General features: G+C 41.2%; 1 protein-coding gene across 3 annotated transcripts in view; it reads right to left on the bottom strand.

Annotated features, from left to right (window-relative positions):
* ABCC4 (ATP binding cassette subfamily C member 4 (PEL blood group)) overlaps positions 1-16,022 on the bottom strand; it is a 203,934-nt gene that overhangs the window by 186,517 nt on the left and 1,395 nt on the right. The window lies entirely within an intron of this gene.

Genomic DNA, 16,022 nt, shown 5'->3' with positions numbered 1-16,022 from the left:
AAAACACACTTTTGGAGAGGATGCCCACAAAGCTCCAATTAAAATTCTAACACATGGAGTAGGGAGGACTTTAGAAGTTACAAATAAATTGGGAGGACAAAGTTTTTATGTGACGCCATTCTATATATATCAGAAATGTTCATCAAAACATGAAATTGTTAGCAATATATAAATAACAGTGGATTACAAACATAACAATATGTTGGATCTCAATACCATGATTCCTAATATAGTAACCTTCAGAGGGCTAGTGTTTTTAGAATAGCCACAGATCATTAATAATGCTAGTTTGTCCTGTTATGTAAGAACAGGTCTCGCTATTTTTTTTTTCCTTTGTGCCGATATGTCATGAAAATGGCTGCATCTGTGAAGGGTTTGTTTATTGCCAAAACAGCTTAACGAAGGTGCTCCACATGATTTCCAGGATATTCTCAAGGGCCACAGTGGAAACTGCTTGTCAGCCTCCCAAACAGACCTGACAGTAAACTCAACCAGTCGCGGTAATTCTACTTTATTGCAAAACTACATCATTGTAATCTTGCAAGTCTGAAAGTATAAATGCCACTCTCTCTTTTTACTGTCTGAAAAATTAGGATGGGTCCTTTTTAAGTTTATTTCTCTGATGTAACTCAGTTGCTGGCTCCTCCCCATTATATCCGAGGCAGTATCTCTTCTCCTTGTCTTTCAAGATCACCCTCATATTCCATAACTTCTCACACGCCATCATATTTTTATTTTCTGAGAAATGAAAGAGTTCATGTTAGTCGCAGATATTCTTGGAAATAAAAGTACCAAAGGTTAACATTCTTTGATTTGTAGCCTGACAGACTAATTGGATGGATGGATGGGTGGGTGGGTGGATGGATGGATGGATGGACGGATGGGTAGGTACTTTAATTGAGACTATGAAATGAATGCACAAAAACTGGTAAACCAACCGACACACTGCTTGTACATTTATGAAAGAAAGCTGGATGTTTTTATGTTTTGTTTGTTTGATTTTAAAACTAATAAAATTGTTTTCAAAAAAAAAAAAAAAAAAGAACGAGGTCTAGACTACACACATAGTTGCAATTGGAGCAGCCCATGGGATTTGTAATTAAGTAATGCTTGGTTACCTATAATGTGCCTAGAAAGTTGATCCTTTCAAATATTTGACATTTGAAATGTCTCCCTAAGATGTTAGTTCCTCATTTGTTTTGTCTGTTTGTTTCATTTTCATTTTTATCATGTTTTCTTTTGGCCAGACTACAAATTTAATAAACAGTAATAAATAAATAAACTTAATAACTAAAATCATTCCTCCTGTGCTCAGGAGCTAAAGAGAAGCAATCTGGGGAACAGAGAAATGCTCTTCTGGTAGACCCAGACCGTGATGGCGAACCTATGGCACACATGCCACAGGTGGCACGAAGAGCCATTTGTACCAGCACGCGAGCCGCAGACAAACTTACCTCACTGCACCTGTGCATGCCTCACAGCTGATTTTTTGGCTGGTTTGAGGCCTTTTTTGGCCTCCCAGAGGCTTGAAAAAAGCCTCTGCAGGCTTTGCAGGCCAAATAACAAGCCCGTTTCGTCACTTCCTATAATACCGGAAGTGATGAAACGGGCCTATTATTCGTCCTGCAGAGGCTTTTTTCAAGCCTCTGGGAGGCCCAAAAAGGCCTCAAACCAGCCAAGAATCAGCTGTGAGGCACAGTACAGGCAAGGGGGTGGTGGTGGGGATTGCACGTGCATGCGCAGGAGGTGTGGGGGGACACGCATTGCCTTCTGGGTGCTGGCATGCGAGCGTGCACACAATTTTTGGCACAGGAGCCCCAAAAGGTTAGCCACCACTGGACTAAAACCAATCCAATGCCTATATTCAGCCTGTCACTGCTTCTACTATTCTCTAATGATTCATTAAGGAACTATGGACAAGGGAAGCCCCTACTTCAGTGACAAGATCTCAGCTACATTTCTCACTACTGTACATTATTTCATAATGTTCTATAGTGCCCTATGGGTCCTCTTCCCTATTTCATAGAGGCCCACAAGTCATAATTTGAATTTGCAATGACCAAATAAAGGAAAAAACCTGAATGAACTGTCCTTGCCCTTGAAAGTATTTAGGGTATCACTTAGCCAGCAAATACACTCAGCAAATACAGCTCTTAAAAAAAGAATAAATTCTGCAAATAAAAAGGTATAAAAGTATACGGGTGTGGCATAAATTGGTATTTTAAATGATATGAAGTAGATGCAAAAAAGTTGTTTTTTTTTTTTTTAAATTTGGCTCAGGTCTATTCTTGAAAATACAAGAATAGATCCTTAAAGTGATACTGCCATTCAATTGGGAGAAGAGGGGAACCTCGAATGTGATTCTTTCTTATTGCCTCTGACAACTGCTATTTTATAACCTTTATCCTGGCACCTGAGGAGCCTGAGATTTTTTCACCTTTTGGGGAATGTATTAGGGGGGAGGGCCATGTGGGTTGTTTCACTCTAAAAGCCAGAGGAAGATGGCCCTGGGAATGCCTGGTTATCACAGGACAGCCGTTACAATAACATCTTCACACCTGTGGATTTGCTGAATCCACATCGGACTGGACGGAGGGGTTTCTAATGCCTTAAGTCTAACTGTATTGCCTAAGGGGATTTAGAGTCTGCTTTACCTTTGTCCTGTTTTCACTTCTACTCAGTAAAAGGTTCCTTTTGAAATACTCAGTTTCAGGAGTTTTTACTTTCTTGAGTTAGAAGGAGAGGCAGGTCCTTACAGTATATGGTGTTTTGTTCTTAGAGGCAAACAGAGACTGCACTATATTCCTGTGACTTTCATTTAAAAGCTTCCAAACTGAGGGATAGGTGGGGATTCAACTACTTATTATTGTCATCATGATATAAATTAAAGAAGTATGAAAATTTCACTTTGCATCATTTCTAAACCAGAGTCAGTTGACAGGTCACAACTACATTGTTTTGCAATCTGCAATCATTTCAGGGGTTGTTTTTTTTTTCCTTTAATTATCTCTGTCATAAATTACGCATGTTAACTTGGTTTATTGCCCAGACAGCTTTCCACAATGAATTACCCAAGAATTATTCCAGTAGCCATTTCCAGAAATGCATGCATGACCACACACACACACACACACACACACACACACAACCTCTATCACCGAAGAAGAAAATCTATGCTCCTAGCATTTTTTCTAAGATCTGTAGAGAAATGGAGATCAATTTAGATGATAGCAATCTTGCCAGCTACATCATCAGCCTTTAGTTAAAATTTAAGGGGGAATGATCTCCTATGGTTTCTGAGGCAGAACCCATTTTCCGTTGGCTCAAAGGCTGTACTCAAAAGTGGGTTGATTTAAGGCGCCTCCAGCCGAAATCCTAACTTCCCCAAAATGTTTTAAGGCTGGGCTGAATATTTGAGGACCTGCCCATTCTGGGGACCAAATATGTCTCTAGGCCAGGGATGTCAAACTCAAGGCCCGGGGGGGGGGGAAGCTGGATCTGGCCTGCAGGGTACTTAGACCTGGCCTACGGGGAAACAGTGAAGGACCGGCCTGCAGTGCTTCTGCCAGTGAAAACGGGCTCCCAAGCTCCATTTTCAGCCACCATGGCCTCCTGTCAGTCAAAAGAGAGCTCAGGAGCCTGTTTTTGCTGCCAGAATGCTCAGGCCACCACAGGCACCCCCGACAAGAGTGACATTGAGTTGGCCTCCCCAAGGTCAAACACAACCCTGATGCGGTCCTCAATGAAATCGAGTTTGACACCCCTGCTCTAGGCTCATGCCCTGGCATGCTGAAGAGCTTTGGAAACCATAAGCACGTGCGCATACCTACGGACTGATGCACATTTGGCACCCTGATTCATGAGCCCATCCATCCTGTGATCTTCCCTTATCCTCAAGACATCGCCCAAACTAACTTACGCATTGTTTTCTGTTTTCTCTACCTGCTCTACAGTAACATATGCCGGTGAAACGTGGACGCTAACCGCACAATCGATACAAATGCTATGAGTGGCACAAAGAGCCATGGAAAGATACATGCTCGGCATCACAAGACAAGATAGAAGGTGGATTAGAGAACTAACGGAAGTATACATTGCCATCAAAAGAGTAACAGAATTGAAATGGAAATGGGCTGGTTGCCTAGCAAGAAAAACTGATGGCAGGTGAACCAAGGCAGTCCTAGAATGGATCCAGGGGCGGGAGGCTATCGGCATAACAACCAGTTCAGGGGTCGCGCACTTTGCTGCGCACGCATGTCCTAAGACTAAAGTAAAACCCCCGAGCCTCTCAGCTGATTAGCAGAACAACCCACTCTGCCATGCCAAACAGCTGAGAGGATAAAAAGGACTTAGGATCACGGGCGGGTGGAAGGGCCCAACCGAAGATCCTCAGAGCAAGTCAGACCGAACCAATTCTAGGACAGCTGTTCTTTGGAGCTACCAGTATGCCCGAACCGGTCCGAACCGGTAGCATCCCACCCCCTGAATGGATCCCACTTAATAAAAAGTGTCCCCAAAAGGAGGAAGAGGAGGAGGAGGAGGAGGATTGTTTTCTCTAAGTCACAGGATCTGACATTCCAGTGACTGGTACAGGACAGGAAGGCCTGGAGGAACACTGTCCATGGGGTCGCAATGGGTCAGACACAACCTCACAACTAACAACAATAATACCATTCTTCCCCTGCTCTCCTCCCAGCAAAGGCCTTGCTCGGAAAGACTCCACAGAGGAAGGAATTTTGCCCGGAGATTCTCTTCAAAGTCCCTCTTTTTCCAGCAACGTCAACAGGAAAGCAGCCTGAAGGACATGCTGGAACATTTGCCAGCTTCCGTGCCTCTTCTTGTGGGAAACCCTTCAATAAGTCATCAAAGCTACAGCGTTTTGTGTATCTACCCATCACTACGTCCTGAAGAGCGTTGCATATTAACAAGGAGAGGACACGCAGTTCCACATAGTGCTGATTCTGAATATTCTGCCTACCCTTTGTCCTATTCTAGGTCACTCACACCAGCAATTAAAAACCCACCAATACCAAAAAAACAAACAACAAAGAACAACTGCCATCCTTTTGCATCAACGTCCTCGATTCTTAGTAGTTGGATATTTATTCCCAGTAGTTCAGGTAGTCCTCGACTTACAACAGTTCATTTAGTGACTTTTCAAAGTTACAATGGCAGTGAGAAAAGCAGCATGACCGGTTTTCACAGTTACGACCTTTGCTGTATCCCCCATGATGATGTCATCAAAATTCAGGTGCTTGGCAATTGGTTCATATTTATGACCTTTGCTGTGTGTTCCAAGGCGACGTGATGCTCTTTTATGACCTTCTGACAAGCAAAGTCAGTGGGGAAACCAGATTCACTTAACAACTGGGCCAGAGGTGGTATTCAGCCGGTTCTGACCGGTTCTGGAGAACCGGTAACAGAAATTTTGAGTAGTTCAGAGAACTGGCAAATCCCACCTCTGACTGGCCCCGCCCCCATCTATTCTCTGGCTCCCGAGTCCCAGCTGATCGGCTGGGTCTTCTTTGGTTGCCCTGCACAGGAGAACAGAGCTGGAAAGCAGGTTAGTGGGGTGGGGAGGGAATGGAATTTTGCAGTATCCTTCCCCTGTCACGCCCACCAAGCCCCGCCCACCAAGTCAAGCCACACCATGCTCACCAAGCCATGCCCACAGAACTGGTAGCAAAAAATGTTGAATCCCACCACTAAACTGGGCTACTAAGTTATCCACTGCAGCGACTGACTTAACAACTGCGGCAGGAAAGGTCATAGAAATGGGGCAAAACTCCCTTAAGAAATGTCTCACTTTACAACATAAATTTTGGGCTCCATTGTGGTTGTATGTCAAGGACTACCTGCACTTGTTTGGCAATTTCTGTAGGCTGGGCAAACAGACTGTCTGGGAATTTATTTATTTTTTGCAAAGTTTTATGCTAGACCCATGATGGTGAATGTATGGCATGTGTGACAAAGGTGGCATGCAGGCCAGCTGGTCTGCATGGGCACACGTGCAGGCCAGCTGGTCTTCGTAGGTGCCAGAGCACCAGAAAAAGTCCCAAAAAACAGCCTGAAATGGCCAAAAAATAAGTTATTTGGGGGCCATTTTCAGGCTGTTTTTTGGGCTGTTTTCTGGCCATTTTCAGGCTGCTTTGGGCGCATTTTGGGTCTTTTTCAGGTCATTTCCCCTCAAAAATGGCCTGAAAACAGCTCAAAAACCACCCCAAAACAGCCTGAAAAATGGCCCGAAAAACATCCCCCAAAATGGCCTGAAAACAGCCCAAAAACTGCCCCCAAAACAGTCTGGAAACAGCCTGAAAAATGCCTGAAAAACAACCCCAAAAATGGCCTGAAAACAGTCCCCAAAACCCCCCAAAACGTGTATTAATCTACCGTAAAACCCAAATTGATGCATGGAAAATAAGAACAGGAAGAAAACATCTGCTTCTTTTAAATATATAACATTTTATTTTGCCTTTAAAGACTCCAATTCATTGAAACACTTAGAACTGAATATCAAAACAGAACTGCCAAAACAACATGATAAATCAGCTCAACCAAGTTTTAGGATAAAGAGTTACTTGTTTAATAATAAATCCATTAAAATAGGGTGATGCTTTGCAAAAAAAACAAAAACAAACACTGTCCAGCTAATCCTTTGGTTCTGTTTACAGAAATTATCACATGAAACAAATATTACTGATAAGAATTGTCCAACAGTTAAGAGAAACACAAAAAAGTTCAGTGACACTCAGCAGATAGAGGCAGACATAAGAGTCAAACAGTTTGCATAACTTAAATAAAACTTAGCCTATTACATGGTTTTCATGGCAGAACATCTCAGCAAATCCTTCTTAAAATCTTTCTATCCACTAAAACAGCTCTTTAGATACTACTGCTAAAACTCAACTATAAAGAAGGACATATCTTATATACTCATTTCTATTTTAAAAAATCCATAACATATTAATGAGCATATGCTATGTAGCTTGCCCCTTTAAACAGTTCATATATTGGGGTACAAGCAAACTTTTTTACTAGCTGTTGGTATTTTACGGAGCAAATTCAGTGAGACCCATAGATATATAGAAGGTTTGCCTTGTGACAAAAAAATATTTGGTTGGCAACAATTTTTACCTGCACTTTGATTAGTTGTTTAGCGCTACAATTTTCTTTCTGGTGCAATACCATTTATGAATGTTCTTTATAAAATCCTATGCACTTAATAGTCAGATAAAACAGTAATGTTTAAAGCCCTCTAATAAGCTCTAAAAAGAGCCAGCTGTGTAATTCTTGGATGAGAATTTCACATGATTCTGCATACTACGATAGGCCCGCCTCACAGATCAGAATGGCAGGCCAGAAAGTGTTCATTTATCTGTTGATTTTGTACTTGACCTTGAATTTAAAATCCATATGCAGATATTAAAGGTCAGTTGGTGTTCTTCAAAACTGTAGAAGGGCCTGGAATTGGAGTCAGTTTTGTAAGAGGCAGGCTGTTGAGCAGACCAATAAATATGCACTTCCAAGCTACTCCACCAAAATGTCCCTTACCTTTGTTTACATCTCCAACATACATTTGGAATCCCTTACTTGTGGGGTTCTTTAGGGTTTGATGCTCATGCTCTTCCTGTTTAATATCAATGAGAAACCTCTGAGTCAGGTCATCCACCAAGGTTCAGCATCATCAATATGCAAAAGATATCCAATGATATCATTTGTACATTGATACTTATTGGTATCAATATATTGTACATATTGGTACTCCTAACAATAGGTCAAGATCCAATGAGAGATCAAAGGTTTTTAGAAATGAACCACTGGCTCAAGGGTTGGTGCCACCAAGAGAACTTTAGATTCATAGACCAAGGGTCTCCAACCTTGGCAACTTTAAGACTTGTGGACTTGAACTTCAAAAGTCCCTCAGCCAGCAAAGGTTGGAGACCCCTGTCCTAAACCATGGTCTGGACTACCTATATTAATGGCTTCTGGCCAGGGATGGGTTGTACATCACAGGAACTGAGGAAAATGTTTTCAGAAAACAACAGGGTTAACTTATGGGGGGGGGGGCTTTAAACTAAAAATGAGGAGGAAGAGTGACAAGCTTTAAGGATCTCTGGGACAATATTTAGGGTCTTTGGCACTTAATTCCAAGCACAAACCCAAAACAACAAGCCAAACAATGAGGTTGAGAGCGACGGGAAGGATGAAAAACCCAGTGACAAAGTAGGCAATATAGGAAATATACTCAAGATCAGCCATAAAAAATATAGTATAATTGAGTTGGAAAGAACATTGGGGGTCTTCTAATCCAACTCTCAGCTTGAACAAGAGAGACCCTGCACTATTTCAGATAAATGATTGTCTAGTCTCTATTTGGAAGCCTTCACTGAGGAAGCACCCACAAGTTCTGAAGACAAGTGTTCCATTGGTTGATTGCTCTTACTGTTAAGAAATTTCCCCTTAGTTTTAGGTTGTTTCTCTCCTTGGCTAGTTTCCATCCATTGTTTCTCGTCTTGCTTTTTGGTGCTTTGGAAAATAATTTAGCCCCCTCGCCTTTGTAGGAGCCCCTCAAATATTGAAACACTGCTGTCATATCTCCCCTAGTCCTTCTTTTCATTAGAGTAAACATACCCAGTACCTGTAACAGTTCTTTGAATGTTTTATCCTCTAGTCCCCTCTTTGTTCTTGTTGCTTGGGCAGAATTGGCAGAGCGGAGCATTCCAGGTAGCATTTATTAAACCATGTCATCTAGTAGGATCCCGGAAGCATGCATTCTTTGTTATAATACCTGCTTTCCAGTGGTGGGATTAAATTTTTTTTACTATCAGTTCTGTGGGTGTGGCTTGGTGGGCATGGCTTGGTGGGCGTGGCAGGGGAAGGATACTGTAAAATCTCCACTCCCACCCCACTCCAGGGGAAGGTTACTGCAAAATCCACATTCCCTCCCCACCCCGCTAACCTGCTTTCCAGCTCCGTTCTCCTGTGCAGGGCAACAAAAGAAGACCCAGCCGTTCAGCTGGGACTCAGGAGGCAGAGAATTGATGGGGGCGGGGCTAGTCAGAGGTGGTATTTGCCAGTTCTCCAAACCACTCAAAATTTCCGCTACCGCTTCTCCAGACCTGGTCAGAACCTGCTGAATACCAACTCTGATGCCTTCTGGAACAGCGTCCCCCCACGTCCAAGAGTTCCACTACAAAGGTTTTGGAAATATTTGAAATGTGGCTTTGCTCCCAGGCATGGGATAATTGTTTATGAGGAATTATTTTGTAGAGCAAAGGTTTTGTGTGCCCTTTTTCTATTCGATTGTTTATTTTTTATTCCTTTTAACTATATAAGCCACTTAAGAGTTATTTGAGAGTCAGGTAGCCTTCCAAATCTAAATACATAAATTAATTTACTTACGTACTTAGTACTTACTTACTTTTGACCTTTTAGCCTCTCCCTAAGTTTTATTTTATTGTTTCTTTTTTTTTCAATTAAAGAAAATGAAGATGGATGATTCCACGGTTAACAGCTGTGGAAGACAATAACATCTCCAACGTGTAAAAAGTAAAGTTAAGAAAAAATGTAAAAACAGAACAAAAAGAATTTGGAATTTCAGAGATTCTGGACAAGAAGTGAATCTACTAGACTTCACACAGCCCCATATAAAGTATTTTCTGTAATCAAAAGATGAAACAAGTGAAACTGCTCTAATAATTTCTACTAGCAATTAATATCCTCTGGGAATCAAAAGTGTTTTTTTCTTTAGAGATCCCTACTAAATATGGAGGTAAAGAAGAGTCCTCTCCTAATCTAGCCATAGTCTTGGATCCATGTTACTAAAATTATCTACAGATAGCTCAAACTCAATTTGTTTTGTTGGGAGAAATATCCATTTGGTCCAGTTCCAGGCAGGGAGACAAAATGGAGGCTGGAGGCGGATTGGAAAGAGGTCCATTTATTGATGAAGCAGAACCACATGGGTAGTTCTGGGCAGCTGACCATATGGAGTTGAGACTGAGGGGTTTTTCTACCTTCTCGTGGGCTTTGCACTTGAACTTCCTGTTCCTGTGCAAGAACATGTATTCTATTGGCTGTTGTAGGGGTCATACCTGGCTCTGTGGGTTGTCTGAGCTAAGTTTGATGGAAGTTTGGAGGGTATCCTTAGGAGATTGTGCAATGTGGTGAGCTCTGCTGCTAGATGATAGTGGTTTAATCTTACCTTTGTTCAGACCTTGCTGCAGGGAGTCATGGATTACCAAATCTGCATTTCTAAAGCTGCCTCGGCTCAGTATCTGCTTGTGGGGATCTGGGGTTCTGAGTTTCTGACTCCCTTCAGATTTTTATTTCTCTTTTAGAGAAAATATTTTATCCTGCCTTTTTTTTAAAATAGTCCTCAAAATATTTCATTCTATAGGAAAGAGATGAGTGCTAACATGCCACAGTTTTAATTCACAATTAGCTAACAACAGTAAAATAGATGCACTCATAATTCTGGCCTGAGAATATAACAATATAAGTAGTGCCCCTGTTATATCAGACCCTTGGCCCAGCTAGTCCAATATTAGTCAACACAAGGAAGCCTGCTGGTGTCCTAACAGATTGTCTTGAAAGGTAGTCACACTGCCTAGAAGCTGTTGATTCCCATGACTTCCACTATCTGTTCCAACCTCTTTTTTTAAGACAAAAAGAACAGGAGAAAAAAAGCTTCCCCTTGTTCTCCTTTATCCATACCATGCATAATTCTTTCATCTTTAAAAGAATCTTCCAGTATCTTCCTGCAACAGATGTTGTGCTGACAGGCCTATAATTTCCTAGATCTCCCTGGGAACCCTTCTTTAAAAAATTGAAGTTATATTGGCCACCTTCCATTCCTCCTTAGAGAAACTGAACGCAGAGGCAGGTTGCCTATTTAAGTTAGTAGGTCTACAAATCTCAGATTTAAGACCCTTAATAATTCTTTGGGTAGATGCCAAGAGTTACGGGTACAGAATGTACTTTTAAAAGTAGCTGGAGCAATTAAAAAAAAAAGTTTTCAAAACCTTCTGAGGAAACAAATGACTGATAAACTCAGTCAATACAGCTATTCCTCGACTTGCAACAGTTCATGTCCATTGAAAGTTACAACGGCACAGATAAAAAGCAATTCATGGCCATTTTTCACACTTACAACATCCCCATGGTCATGAGATCAAAATCCAGATGCCTGGCAATTAATTGAACTGGGCTTGGCTAGTCTAGTGAAGAGAAGGACCATAATTCTGCCTCGTCTCATTCATCATCTTTCTAGATCAGGGGTGCCCAACCCTTCCAATCCATGGACGGGCACCGGTCCTGGCATGGCAGAAACCAGCCCACGCAAACACACAGGATGCAGGCAGCTCATGGAACCAGACTCCCTCCGGTCCATGGAAAAACCTCTCTCCACGGAACCGATCCCTGGTGCCCAAAAAGGTTGGAGGCCACTGTTCTGGAGGCCACTGTTCTAGATTAAGAACTAAAGCAACGTTTCCCCATAGGGAAGAAACCTCAGACCCTTAATCTGAAGATTTTAGCTGCCTTCCTCTGAACATTCTGCAGCTCACCGAGGCAAAGCACCAAGAACTCCACACAATATTCCAGATACGGTTGCACCTGTGATTTATATCTTTGTGGTTTCTAAGTCTGATAAATGAATAAAAATAAATAAAATTATCATATTGTATCTCTATCTGCAATACTATTTCTGATTATGCCTTAAATACTGTTGGTCTTTTTTGACAGCAGATTGTGATCACCTGGGACATGGCACAAAGGCAAAACAGCCAAATAAGCAATAAGAGTCCCTTTATTATCTCCAACTTTGCCCCCAACGTCCAGGTTACTTTCGGCTGGAGAAAAACTCTCCCAGGAACAGTCTTTAAGTGGAGGAAATTCAGTCCGAAAACAAAGTATGTACAAAGTGTAATTAAAAATCCAAACAAACCAAGGTGCAGTAATTAACTTGACAAGGCAGGAGAAGGAATTTCAAAGTTGAAAGCACAGCAAAACTCACGCAGTTGGGAAGACACAAGGAACACAGATAAGCCATGATGATACAAGATAAATTCACGTTTGCTCCCAACAACTTGCTGTGCGCAGCTTCCTCTTTTTTCCACTGTGTTCCCAGCTACAGCTAATGAGGGGAAATCAGTGCCTTTTCCTCCCCCGTAAGCCACACAACTCATGTTGCTCCCTTCTCTGTTTGTCCCTGGGTCTTCCTCTGAATTGCTCTACCTCTCTCCTGCTCTGCCCAGTTGGACTTTGCGCTTCCCCAGTTTCTTCCACAGCCAATGGAGCCACACTTTATTTATTATTAGTTTAAAATATTCCAGCTCTAGAATAGAACATAAGGAGGCCCACTAACTACATAGAATAGAATAGAATAGAATAGAATAGAATAGAATAGAATAGAATAGAATAGAATGGAATGGAATGGAATGGAATGGAATGGAAGGGAAGGGAAGGGAAGGGAAGGGAAGGGAAGGGAATAGAATAGAATAGAATAGAATAGAATAGAATAGAATAGAATAGAATAGAATAGAATAGAATAGAATTCTTTATTGGCCAAGTGTGATTCATTGGGCACACACAAGGAATTTGTCTTCAGTGCATAAGCTCTCATTGTACATAAAAGCTAAAATAAGTGATAAATCATGATCATAGTCATAAAAATACATTCATCATAAATCATTAGATACAACACTTAGTGATAGAATCAACATAAATCTTACTACATCCTTCCATTGGGCAAAATTTCCATTTATTTGTTTTGCTTTTTTATTCTTTAGCCTTAGTTTAGCTTATCCAGTTTTATTCCATGGATGTTAAACTTACTGAGTTGTTGATGAGGGACTTTGTCATAGGCTTTTTTGATCTAACTAGATTACGTCTCCTTGCTCACCCTTAATCATACATTTATTAACAGCCTTCAAATACTCTAGTAGATTAGCTAGACAGGACCACCCTTAATGAAGCCATGTTAGGAATTCTTGAGCAAGGTCAGTGTTTCATGTATCTGGTAATTTTATCTTTAAAAGAAACTTCCAGTATCTTCCTGGAACAGATGTTGTGCTGACAGGCCTATAATTTCCTAGATCTCCCTGGAAACCCTTCTTTAAAAAATTGAAGTTATATCGGCCACCTTCCATTCCTCCAGGACCAGGGGAGACATGATAGCAGTCACCAATATTTGAGGGGCTGCCACAGAGAGTTTCCATCCATTATTCCTTGTCTGGCCTTTGGGTGCTTTAGAAAATAGCTTTTCTTGTTACATTTGTTAAGTAGAGACTAAAACATATGAAGAACGGTTACAAGAACTGGGCATGGCTAGTCTAGGGAAGAGAAGGACCAGGGGAGACATGATAACAGTCTTCCAATATTTGAGGGGCTGCCACAGAGAGGAAGGGGTCAGAAAAAACAATTACTACCAACCAGCCTTTGATCAAGGACTTGTATAGAGCACGTCAAAAAGAGGGCTGTGAAAATATTTACAGACCCTTCATATCCTGGACATAATCTGTTTCAACTCCTACCCTCAAAATGACGCTATATAGCACTGCACACCAGAACAACTACAAACAACGACAATTTTTTCCCGAACGCCATCACTCTGCTAACGAAATAATTCCCTCAACACTATCCAACTATTTACAAAGTCTGCACTACTATTACTATTAATCTTCTCATCACTCCTTATCGCCCATCCCCTCCCACTTGTGACTGTATTACTGTAACTTAGTTGCTTTTATCCTTACGATTTATATTCACTGTTTCCTAGTATGATTTGATTGCTTATTGTACCCTATGACTATTATTAGGTGTTGTACCTTATGATTCTTGACTGTTGACGAATGCATCTTTTCTTACGTACACTGAGAGTATATGCACCAAGACAAATTCCTTGTGTGTCCAGTCACACTTGGCCAATAAAAGAATTCTATCTATCCATCTACATTGAGAAAATCACAATTAGTTCAATTGCAAAAGTCAGCTTTGCTTGGCGCAGCTTCCATCCTGCAACAATACCCTTAATATTATCAAACAACCTCTCCCTCTCAAAGGTCCATGAGAAAAACTCAACAGGTGGATAAAAATGCCAAATCCAGTTTAAAATCTGGCTGACTACACAATGAACCACAATAAAATAATAATTATTCAAATCGGCTTTAACTTTTCTTTAAAAAATGGGATCATCATTACCAATGTAATAATTCCCACAACACTGTCCAACTATTTACAAAGTCTGCATTACCGTTACTATTAATCTTCTCATCACTCCTTATCACCCATCCCCTCCCACTTGTGACTGTATGACTGTAACTTTGTTGCTTGTATCCTTACGATTTATAGACTGTTTCCTAGCATGATTTGATTGCCTATTTGTACCCTATGACTATATTAAGTATTGTACCTTACGATTCTTGACGAATGTATATTTTCTTTTTATGTACACTGAGAGCATACGCACCAAGACAAATTCCTTGTGTGTCTAATCATCCTTGGCCAATAAAGAATTCATTCATTCGTTGATCTCTTCAGATAATTCACTTAGTCACAAATTTAAAAATTATGCTGTTTATTTATTCAGTAGATCTACATGACTGCCCAGTTCAATACATTATTCTGGGAGCTTTGTTGATTTCAAATCTCTTTCAAACCTGGTGACTGATTTCTGATCGTGGTGGGTGAAAGTAATTACATCATGCATTTGCAATCGCTTCCAGCCTTTTCGTCCTACACCTGTACAGGTAGCCCTCAACTTAACAACCACCTGTTTAGCTACCATTCAAAGTTACAAGTGGCTTATGACCAGGGGTGGGATTCAACTGGTGTTACTACACGCGCATGTAAAAAAAACTTTAAGCTGTGCCATCTGGACAGCTGAAAAGCGCTGCACACAGGTGTGCCACATTTGAAAAGCCTCTTTTTTCCTGCTTTTTCAACCTCAGCTGTGCTGCACAAAGCAGCTGAGGTTGAAAAAGCAGGAAATAAAGGACAGGTAAGAGCCCCGGCGGGTGGGTGGGCCAAACAGCAGCGAACACAGAACCGGTTCTGTGTCTGCTGCTCTTCAGAGCTACCAGTTCTTTAGAACCAGGCAGAACCGGTAGCATCCCACCCCTGCTTATGACCAGTTTTCACACTTAACACCCTTTGCAGCATCCCTATGGTGAAGCGAACAAAATTCGGCACCTGGCAATTGTCACATATTTATGACACTTGTGGTGTTCCAGGGCCATGTGTCACCATCTATAACCTTCCCAGTTAGCTTCCAACCAGCAAAGTCAATGGAGAAAGTCTTTAACTTTCTTGGCTGAATATAAAGACGGTCAGGTAAACTCTACAAAGGCTTCCATACAAAGTTCTCTTTATTGGATCCTAGATTCATCTAATGTCCAATCTTTGCATAGTCATCTTCATAGTGTGAAAATATAGTGATCTTCATCCCATAATGATGCAGCAAAGGGAAAGACACCAGCACGATGCTGGGGTCTGAGCAAGAATAAAGGAAACTCCCCCAGCCCAACCAAGGATCAATTCAGTGACCAATCAGGATTACAGATGTGATCACACGAAATGAACTACATTTCCCATGAGGCATTAACTACATTTACCATGAGGCATTCCCTTAAGGGGACAACTCCCAATTCCTAATTAACCATATACTGTCTGGACAGCACAGGAAGTTAGATTTGCTTAACCACTTCATGATTCATTTAAATCATAAAATCGGGTAACAACTGTCTTGCTTAGCAACGGAAATGTTGGGCTCAATTGTGGTTGTAAGATGAGACCTATCTGTCTACAATATCAAAAAAAATCTGTTGTTGTTTCTGTCAAGGGTCACCAGAACTCCATTTATTCTAGAAAAAGCATTCTCAAATTACAGGTATTCCTCGACTTACAACAGTTCATTTAGAGACCATCCAGAATTAAAACAGCACTGAAAAAAATGACTTATGACAGTTTTTTTCACGTGAGTTATGGACCTCTGCAACGTTCCCATGATCATGTGATCAAAG

Source organism: Pseudonaja textilis, chromosome 8 (assembly GCF_049901715.1).
Source record: "Pseudonaja textilis isolate UNSWEBS1 chromosome 8, rPseTex1.2, whole genome shotgun sequence".
In the NCBI taxonomy this organism is placed as follows: domain Eukaryota; kingdom Metazoa; phylum Chordata; class Lepidosauria; order Squamata; family Elapidae; genus Pseudonaja; species Pseudonaja textilis.
This window is presented reverse-complemented; position numbering and strand designations above follow the sequence as displayed.